General features: G+C 37.0%; 1 pseudogene; it reads left to right on the forward strand.

The window, feature by feature from the left end:
- Positions 1–1,334: 1,334 nt before the first annotated feature.
- Positions 1,335–4,039, forward strand: LOC133071326 (olfactory receptor 13F1-like; annotated as a pseudogene).
- The last annotated feature ends 5,997 nt before the right edge of the window (positions 4,040–10,036 follow it).

A 10,036-nucleotide genomic window follows, 5' to 3' on the forward strand; every position in this document is an offset into this window, starting at 1 on the left:
GGGGATTGAAGAAATCAATAAATTATGTGTTAAAGAAAAAAAAATCCCCATGTGTAGGTGAGAATATTGAGATATAAAAGTTGTTTGTTCAAAGTCACGTATCTAGTAACTGGTCCTGTTAACAGAAAGGATATGGATGAAGGATCCTAGTTGTGTGGTCACTGCTGGCCAGAGACAGGCTTAATCCATAGGGAAATCATGTATAGTGTGTGTTCATATGTTCTTTGCAAAGACAGAGGCCTATTATCCATCCAGTCCACATACAAGATCTTTTTCTTTTGAGTACTGTGCCAGATCAATAAGAAAGTCTGTGCTGAAGATCAACTTTAAATATTGAAGCACACATCAGCCAGAAAGGAAAGATGCTTGTTCCATGTGCTGAGGTAAATGGGAGCAAGATGTTAGCCATCTCTTTCTATAATCTCAGATTTACAAAATTTGTTAATGAGTCTCAGCTAGGCCAATAAAGCAGAATAAAGATATTTACTTTAAAAAGAAGTAACTAGTTGGTAGGGAAAATGAGTTGAAGACATGAGTCCTGAATACAGGATAAAACTTTTGGCTATATATTCCAGACATTTACCTCAGACAAATCCTAACCAAACATCTCTCAATTTTAAAAAGGGCAAGTTGGATTCTGGCTTCGACATTTAGAAAGAAAGAGAGGAGTTAGTTGGGAAATATTTAATTATTTTAGCATTGGAATCAGAAATCATTATAGAGAAAGATAAAATGTAAAATGTCTTGGAGTACTGAAAGTAAAGAAAGAAGAAAGGGAAGTCGCTCAGTCGTGTCCGACTCTTTGCGACCCCATGGACTGTAGCCTACCAGGGATTCTTCAGGCAAGTGTACTGGAGTGGATTGCCATTTCCTTCTCCAGGGGATCTTCCCAACTCAGGGATCGAACCGGGGTCTCCCGCATTCCAGGCAGACGCTTTAACCTCTGAGCCACTCTGACAAAGATCTAAGATAAGGATGAAGAAATAAGTGGGACTCAATCTGCATGAGAAAAGGAAAAGATTTCATTGGTTTGCTTCTGAAAGGGGACAGAAGAGTGGTGAAGTGAGACAGAGAGGAGAGATGGGACATGAAGGGCCAGAGCCAGAGCACTGAAAAGAAAAGAAAACTGAGTGCTGGGTGGGGAAAGCCCAACAGAGAAGCCCTCAGTGGAAGTGAAGTATATACTGACCAAAGTGGGTGTTAGAGACCAGGCATGCCTAACTTTTGCCTTTCTGGAAATAATAAGTAAAGTGTTTTATTTTCACACATGGATTGGAGGTTGAAATTTTAATAGGTTGTGAAAAATGTGATAAATTTTAAAAATTTGACTCGCTATGGGCCAGCACAGTAGCGCATTCAGGCAATTATGCTTCTGGAAAGTGGGGTGTCCTTGAAATCATAAATGCATTACTGTGATTCTCTGAAATATTGGAGAGACCATGAAATTGGGATTATGGAGGGAGAATTTCAAACAAGTTAATCTAGATCTTTCATATATGTACTAGATAGGAATTATCTTCTTTGTGTATATTAGGAAAGCAAGTTTCAAAAAGTTCAAGTGATGATTTGCCTAATTTTATGTACCAGTAAGAATCATGGTTTGATTTAGAGCCCAGATTTCACACTCTGAGGATAGCGTTCTAATGCTCTACAGAGGTTGACTGGAACCTCTTCTTTTAGTAAACGTGGTCTTCATCCTCTTTCCTTTCAGATTCTACATCAAATAAGGTTTAAAAGCTAATTCAACTACATTCTTTAATGTCACATGTAAGAAAGCAGATGTAAACGAATTGAGAAATCTTCAGGGTTTTATTTTGGCTTAGAGATATATGGTAAAATTTATGCAATTTACAGGTATCAGAAGTTAGCATAGTCAAGGAAGCATTGTGTTATTAAAAATCTTTAGTGCAAGTTATCATCTTGCTGGACTGTGGGGAACAAGCTCTTGAAGCTCACAGTGCAAGGTGGGAAGAATAGAAACATGCACATCTGAGTATAGTCCATTGTGATATACTTCAATAACATGTGCAAAGAATGAAACTGCAGTTAAGATTTCTGCACATGGTTTTGATGATTGAGCAATGTTATTAAGAGTAATATTATGAAAGACAAGATTGCACTTGGGAAACAAAGACAGTCCAAGGAGGTAAAATATATATTTAAGACATAGAAATGTTAAATTCATGATGAATATAGGAATGACAAGTCTATTGCTATTTCAGAGCAGAAAGTGTGCGTGGAAATAGAGTATTGGGAGATGAGGATAGAGATGTAGATAAAAGAGAACACGAGGCCTATGTATGTGAAGGCTCATCTGAGCCTGCTCTTTAGAAAGTGATTTTTAAACATATGTCTCAATATGTGATTGGTTGTTAGATATGTTGTAAGAAATTTTATTTGAATAATAAAATACTAAAACTTGGAAAGTGATTTTGTTTCTAAGAAAAGAAGGGGTTCAATATTATTTTCATATTCAAATTGCCTTCTTGAGGAGAGAAACTGGGTGACATTATAGTTGGACATGACTGAAGCGACTTAGCACGCACACACGCCTAGTCATTGGACTCCAGCCAATCTTCTCAGTCTAACTCCTAATGTTCCTTGTGTCAGTGTGTCTGTCTATTCATAAGATAATTTTCAGCTTTATGAAGGGCAAGCAAACTCTCTCTCATTATAACTTTGTAAAAAATTGCTCCTCACTTGGCACATCTCCCCTGGTCCTTGACCTGATTAAGTTCAGTGCTACTTTTGATTGATAATCTGCCCCCAACACAGAGATAGGGTTCTTATTCTGTTTGCCTGTTGCCCTGGGGCATGCATATTGTGGTTTTGACTGTGCCCTGTATTTGATTATGAACTGCCTGAAAGAAGGACTTGTGTTAGCTCTAGATTCTCAGTGTATTTAGTAAATGTGGCATGAATGAGTGAATAATTAATGTGATATTGCTACTAATATTGGAGGGCAACACTCTTTTTAAAGTTCTCCTAACAAAAGTCCCTTGAAAGTTGCTAGAATGTAAAATTTTTTTTTTTTTTTTTAGAATGTAAAATTTAAACATAGGCCATGTATACTTTTATTCACTACTACAGATGGACAAGGAGGATTAAAATGGGCAAGACAAACTCAACAGTCATTTCTAATTTTTTTCTTTCTGGGATTTACTCAGTATACCTAAGTTGAAATCACCATATTTGTACTGTGCTTGCTGATGTACTTGATCACCTTACTGGGTAATAGTATTCTGATTTCTTTTAGTGTTCTGGATTATCACCTACGCACATCCATGTACTTCCTCAGCAACCTGTCATGTCTGGATATCTGGTATACTTGTGTCCTGACTCCAATGCTGGCAAACTTTGTTTCAGGGAAAAACACCATCTCATTCTCAGGGTGTGCTGCCCAGATGTACTTCTCTTTGGCCATGGGCCCCACTGAGTGTGTGTTCTTATCCGTGATGGCTATGACCAATATGTGGCCATCTGCAACCCTCTGAGATAACTCATCATCATGAATAAGAAGGTTTATGTACAGATTGCAGCTGGCTACTGGGTGACAGGCTCCTTCACTGCCCTGTGTCTGTGTTGCAGCTGTCTTTGAGTGGAAGTGGATGTCATTTCACTTGTGAGATTCTGGCTGTCCCAAATTCAGAGTCCTGAAATTGGCTTGTGTAGACACTTCCAAGTTTCAGTTAATCATGTTGGTGATCAGTGTACTTCTTTCTCGTGCTGATTCTGCTCATTTTTATTTCTTGCATGTCCGTCCTCTCCAGCATCCTAAGAATCAGCAAAGTGAATGATCGAAGCAAAGCCTTTTCAAATGTGCAGCCCACCTAAGTGTAGTGGATTTGTTCTATGGGACAGCTCTCTCCATGTAGATTCACAGGAAATAGATAAATTTATGGCCCCACTCTGTGTGGTTTTAACCCCCGGGTTGAATCCAATCATCTATAGTGTAAGCAACAAAGAGATGAAAATAGCTGTGAAAAAGATGCGGATTAAAAACCCCTTTTGTACTTTCTTAGTCCCCAGTGGCAAATAACATTGATAAGCACATGTGAAAACACATAAATCTAAGGAATGTTTAGTGGTCAAGGTACATCAGAGCATTGGAATTGGGGAATACACTCATTTCAAATATGACTTGTGGTTTTCTAAATCTGTTTCTTGAACTATAATTGAAGTTGTTAGATAATATAAAAATATATATCTCAAACTCTTACATAAATCCTAATGATGAGAAATTTTATTTCAGGGAGTTAGAATATAAAATTAACTAATGTCAGTATAGCCAATTATTGAGCATTCAGTATTATAAATATGTAATATATAAGCATAGTAACTAGCAGATTTTTGAGCTAATTTATGATTAACATTTTTCTGAATAGTGACATTTGATGATAACAATCATATATTCTATAAATGTGTGTTTGTGTTTTACATATTTGGGTATGTTTTTGTATCCAGATAGATGTGTGGGAATGTCTGTGTACAAATATAAAAGGTCTGCCTAAAAATAATCCTAAATAAAATGGGGGTGGAGATGTGTCATTAGGAACAAAAAATCAGGGTTTAATGATATGTTGTTTAGCATAGAGTGCTGACTTTATATTATTAACTCAAAGAAACTACAGAGTACCTCAGTGAAACTATCAGCTCATTTATGTTGTGCTTTTTTCAGATGCCTGATTGTTTAAATCCAAGAATATAAATGAACTATTAACATTTAGAGAAGAAAGGCAAGACATGAACCCTATATTACAGAATTTACAATACCCCAGACTCATTAAATTGGCATAAAATATTGAAATGTATGAAGATATTTTATTCTATAAACCACAATGTATGAGTAATTACAAAGTGCACAGTCAGCAGCTTTTGTAACATTTATATTCTGCCTGTGGACCAGTTGCTTAAATGTGAGGTTGATATGCACATCTAATTTACCCTTTGTCATGGAGATGTCACAGAGCTAGTGGAATTATAGTGGTGGCTTTAATTCAAGCTGAAGATTACCACTCGGAGAAAGATAGAGAAGCTTTAGAGGGTAAATTTTAGGCAAGTGAGAAAATCATACTAAAGGTTGAACTAGTCTGTCCAAAGAGTAACAACCTCATCAAAACAGGTGGATAGGTAGTGGTTATTGTATTAATGCCTTGGGACAATGTTCTATGGTCATTGGAAAAGTAGAAGAATGAAAGAGTGGAGATAATGGTAGAGAAGAATGACTAGCATTCTATGCTCCAAGGAGGAAGGAGAGTATAACAACTACACAGTGATTGGATTTAAAGCAGTTATTAATTTCAGCCAATTGTGCTCACTCATTCTACCTTCATTCAGAGATTTAATCTACACTTCTGTGGAAGAACTATTATGCTTCTGATTTACAAAATCAATAATTGTCAACTTAATTATTGCTACCACAGGAATAGCAGTGTGGTATTATGGAAAATCATGGGCTTTAGAACCAAATAACTCAGGATTGCATTTGTACTCCTCCATGTCTTAGCTGTGTACCTTGGAAAAATCTAACTTGGCATATCTATAGTTTGGTTATTTAGTTTGGAATATGGACAGGGTATTGCCTACTGACTACTGACATAACAGTCATGAGAGATAATTATGAGGCCGACATGACAGTCAAATGAGAAAATACTGAATAAATCTGAAAGCCCCAGTCAGTTGATAGTGATTTTTATTGTCAAAGGATGCTCTTTCATGTGTGCTATTTGAAGGAGAAAAAATGATGCTATCGCCTATAAGGATTCTCATAAATGTATCTAGGTTCAGTTTGAGACATTAGAGAGGTGTTTTTGGGTGGTAACATCTAGTAATTATTTAGTGCCATTTTTTCCTCAAGCCAATCTTGATATTTTGATTCCTGAATAACACACTTTAAACAACAAGATGTGAACTGAGAACTTCCAGGTGTTCAAACTGGATTTAGAAAAGGCAGAGGAACCAGAGGTCAAATTGCCAACATCCGTTGGATCTTCAAAAAAAGCAAGAGAGTTCCAGAAAAATATCTACTTCTGCTTTTTGACTATGCCAAAGCCTTTGCCTCTGTAGGTCACAACAAACTGTGGAAAATTCTGAAAGAGTTGGGAATATCAGACCACCTGACCTGCCTCCTTAGAAATCTGTATGCAGGTCAAGAAGCAACAGTTAGAACCAGACATGGAACAAAAGACTGGTTCCAAATTGGGAAAGGAGTTTGTCAAGGCAATCTAATTTGTTTTCCTTATACTGGAAATAACTTAAGGTTACTCTCTAGAGATGGGACTGTGGAATGGAAAGATATGAAATTAGAGAATTCTTAGTAAATGTGAAAAATTATTTTTATGAAACATTTTATTACTCTGCTACTGCTGTATTTGCAGAGACCACTTTTTAATATATATATTTCAGAACCAAAGAATGTATTTATTCTTTTCTATTTATTTGTTATTTTACTTTTGACTGCACTGGGTTTTTGTTGCTGCACAGGCTTTTCAGTAGTTGTGGAGAGCAGGGGCTACTCTCTAGTTGTGGTGTGCAGGCTTCTCACTGTGGTTGCTTCTCTTTGTTGGGGACATGGGCTCTAGGGCGTGCAGGCCTCAGTAGTTGTGGCATGTGGGCTCAGTAGTTGCAGCTTCTTGGCTCTAGAGTCCAGCCTCAGTAGCTGTGGCGCACAGGCTTAGTCACTCCAGGGCATGTGCAATCCCAGGAGCAGGGATTGAACCAGTTTCTCCTGCAATGGCAGGCAGAGTCTTTACAGGGAGACACCAGGAAAATCCTATTTGCTATTTGTATAAAACATTACTTTGCTTAACTTTTTATTCCTAGTTGATTTACCATTTCCTCTATACTACTATTTATATTTACCTTTTTATTATTCGTTTGTACCCTTTGCTTAACTATCTTGGGTTTTGATAATTTTCCTCTTAATTTATATGCTGCTACTGTTGCTGCTAAGTCACTTCAGTCGTGTCCAACTCTGTGTGATCTCATAGATGGCAGCCCACCAGGCTCCCCCATCCCTGGGATTCTCCAGGCAAGAACACTGGAGTGGGTTGCCATTTCCTTCTCCAATGCATGAAAGTGAAAAGTGAAAGTGAAGTCACTGAGTCCTGTCTGACTCTTAGCAACCCTATGGACTGTAGCCTACCAGGCTCCTCCATCTATGCGATTTTCCAGGCAAGAGTACTGGAGTGGGGTGCCATTGCCTTCTCCATAATTTATATGAACACTTAATAAATTACCACTTTTTCTTCAAATTTTCTGCAAATGTTTTTCCAGTTTGTGGTTTTTCTTCTTATTTTTGACATGTTATATAAATTTTCTTTAAGATTTTCATATTATCCCTAAAAATATGAGCAAAATTTCTTCTATGGTTTTATTTGGCTTTGTTTTTTCCATATGATAGCTATGTTGTTTTGTGTCTAATGTGTAAAATAGACTGATATTTTAAAAATATTAACTAATTTTCCCAAAATATTTTATTAAAAACATGCCATGCTCTTTCCCCATTATTCATTTATCAAGTATTTTTTGAACACCTGTTAAGAGGCAGGCAATATGGTCAACATTGGGATGAACTTGGACATAATTAATTGAAAAATACAGTTTCAAAAACTTTAAAGACAAACATGGGAAACATTATATTATAGATCATAAAATTTCTATGTTTATTTATAATTTGCATCCTGTTAGGTTTAACAGTAATCATAAGCGTTTTTCACACATCATCAGGTACTCAGGGTATAGGTTTATAATGCCTATTTACTTTTCTATTAGGACTTCCCAGGTGGCACTGTGGAAAAAATCCACTTGGCAGTGCAGGAGATGCAAGAGACATGATTTTGATCCCAGGGTTCGGAAGGTCCCCTGAGGTAGGAAATTGCAACCTCCTCCAGTATTCCTGCCTTGAAAATTCCATGGACAGAGGAGCCTGGTGGGCTACAGCCTATGGGGTCACAAAGTTGGACATAACTGAGTGACTGAGCACACACATATATTAAAATATACGTTTCAAGATTTGTTTAATCTAGTTTCAAGTAATGGACATATACCTTGCTTTAATTAATTAATTAATTTCTACTATTATAAGCAATGTTGCCATGATAATTCTAATATATCCTTTAGGGGGAATGCATATATTTTATTTTGGAATAATTTCAATAATGGTAAAGTTAATTAAACACATACTCTTATACAGTCACACTCTTGTAAAGTCAGACTTTATTTTCTTGGGCTCCAAAATCACTGCAGATGGTGACTGCAGCCATGAAATTAAAAGATGCTTTCTCCTTGGGAGAAAAGCTATGAGAAACTGAGACAGCATATTAAAAAGTAGAGACATTACTTTACTGACAAAGGTCCGTCTAGTCAAGGTTATGGTTTTTCCAGTAGTCATGTATGGATGTGAGAGTTGGATTATAAAGAAAGCTGAGCACTGAAGAATTGATGCTTTTGAACTGTGGTGTTGGAGAAGACTCTTGAGAATCCCTTGAACAGCAAGAAGATCGAACCAGTCAACCCTAAAGGAAATCAGTCCTGAATATTCATTGGAAGGACTGATGCTGAAGCTGAAGTTCCAGTACTCTGGCCACCTGATGGGAAGAACTGACTCATTGGAAAAGACCCTGATGTTGGGAAAGATTGAAGGCAGGAAGAGAAAGAGATGACAGAGGATGATGGTTGGATGACATCACTGACTCAATGGATATGAATTTTGGCAAGCTCCAAGAGATGGTGAAGAACAGGGAGGCCTGGCATGCTGCAGTTCATGGGGTCACAAAGAGTCGGACATGACTGAGCCACTGAATTGAACTGAACTGATACAGTCACACCAGAGGAAGAGTCAAATTCTAAATGATTCCATCTCAGAACTGGAAATCATCTTAAAATTAATTTATTTCTAACCCTTATGAGATTACAGAAACACACTTGTAGTGTGGTTGATGTTCATTTTACTTCAGCCCCCAATCCAGTGGCAATTAGAGCACTTTATGTAGACTTTCAGGTTACTTCTGAATAATTCTCATTATTGGAAAGTTCTTTATATTTAGCTATATATTAACTCTCTGTATGCAACCTCCATCTTTCTTTGTGGAAAAACAAGAATAATTATATGCTCCTTTTTCATGACAACTTTTTAAGTACTTCCAGATTGCTGTTTCTGAGTCTTTCTTATACCAGGCTATAATTTTTTACTTCCTTCAGCCATTCCCCATGTGTTTTGTCAAAATATTCAAGCACATGTGTTAGTGAAGAGAATCTTTTAGGATTGTGAGATTCTCTGTGATAAAGGAGGATCTTTCCTCTGCATTATACTTGTGGCTTTATTGATTCTACAGGAGCAAAGCATTTTCTGTCATTTAGGAAGCAGAAGAGTGAGATGGTTGAGAACATTAGACTCTGGAGTTCAACAGCCCAGGTTTGTCAGGTACTACCTCTACGACCTCAGTGAGGTCACTTACACCTCTCTAAGACTCAGTTTCCGTGTCTGTAAAATTAGGAACTCGAAGATACCTGATATTGTTATTCTTAGAATTAATGAGGGAGTGCATATGAAAAGTTTAAGGTAGGTATGGGTACATACTAGGTATTCAGTAAGGGTTCTTGCTCTTCTAATTGTGTTGATGATTTAAAATATACATCTTGCAATTATAAAAAGAGAATGGCTTTGGAGTTCAGTATCCTGACTCTGAGGAGGCCTTACAAATAGCTGAGAAAAGAGAAGCAAAAGGCAAAGGAGTAAAGGAAAGATATACCCTTCTGAATGCAGAGTTCCAAAGAAGAGTAAGGAGAGATAAGAAAGCCTTCCTAAGTGAACAATGCAAAGAAATATAGGAAAACAACAGAATGGGAAAGACTGGAGATCTCTTTGAAGAAATTAAAGATACCAAGGGAATATTTCATGCAAAGATGGGCACAATAAAGGACAGAAACGGTATGGACTTAACAGAAGCAGAAGATATTAAGAGGCGGCAAGAATACACAGAAGAACTGCATACAAAAAATATCTTAATGACATAGATAACTACAATGGTGTGAT

This window comes from Dama dama, chromosome 16 (genome assembly GCF_033118175.1).
Source record: "Dama dama isolate Ldn47 chromosome 16, ASM3311817v1, whole genome shotgun sequence".
In the NCBI taxonomy this organism is placed as follows: Eukaryota; Metazoa; Chordata; class Mammalia; order Artiodactyla; family Cervidae; genus Dama; species Dama dama.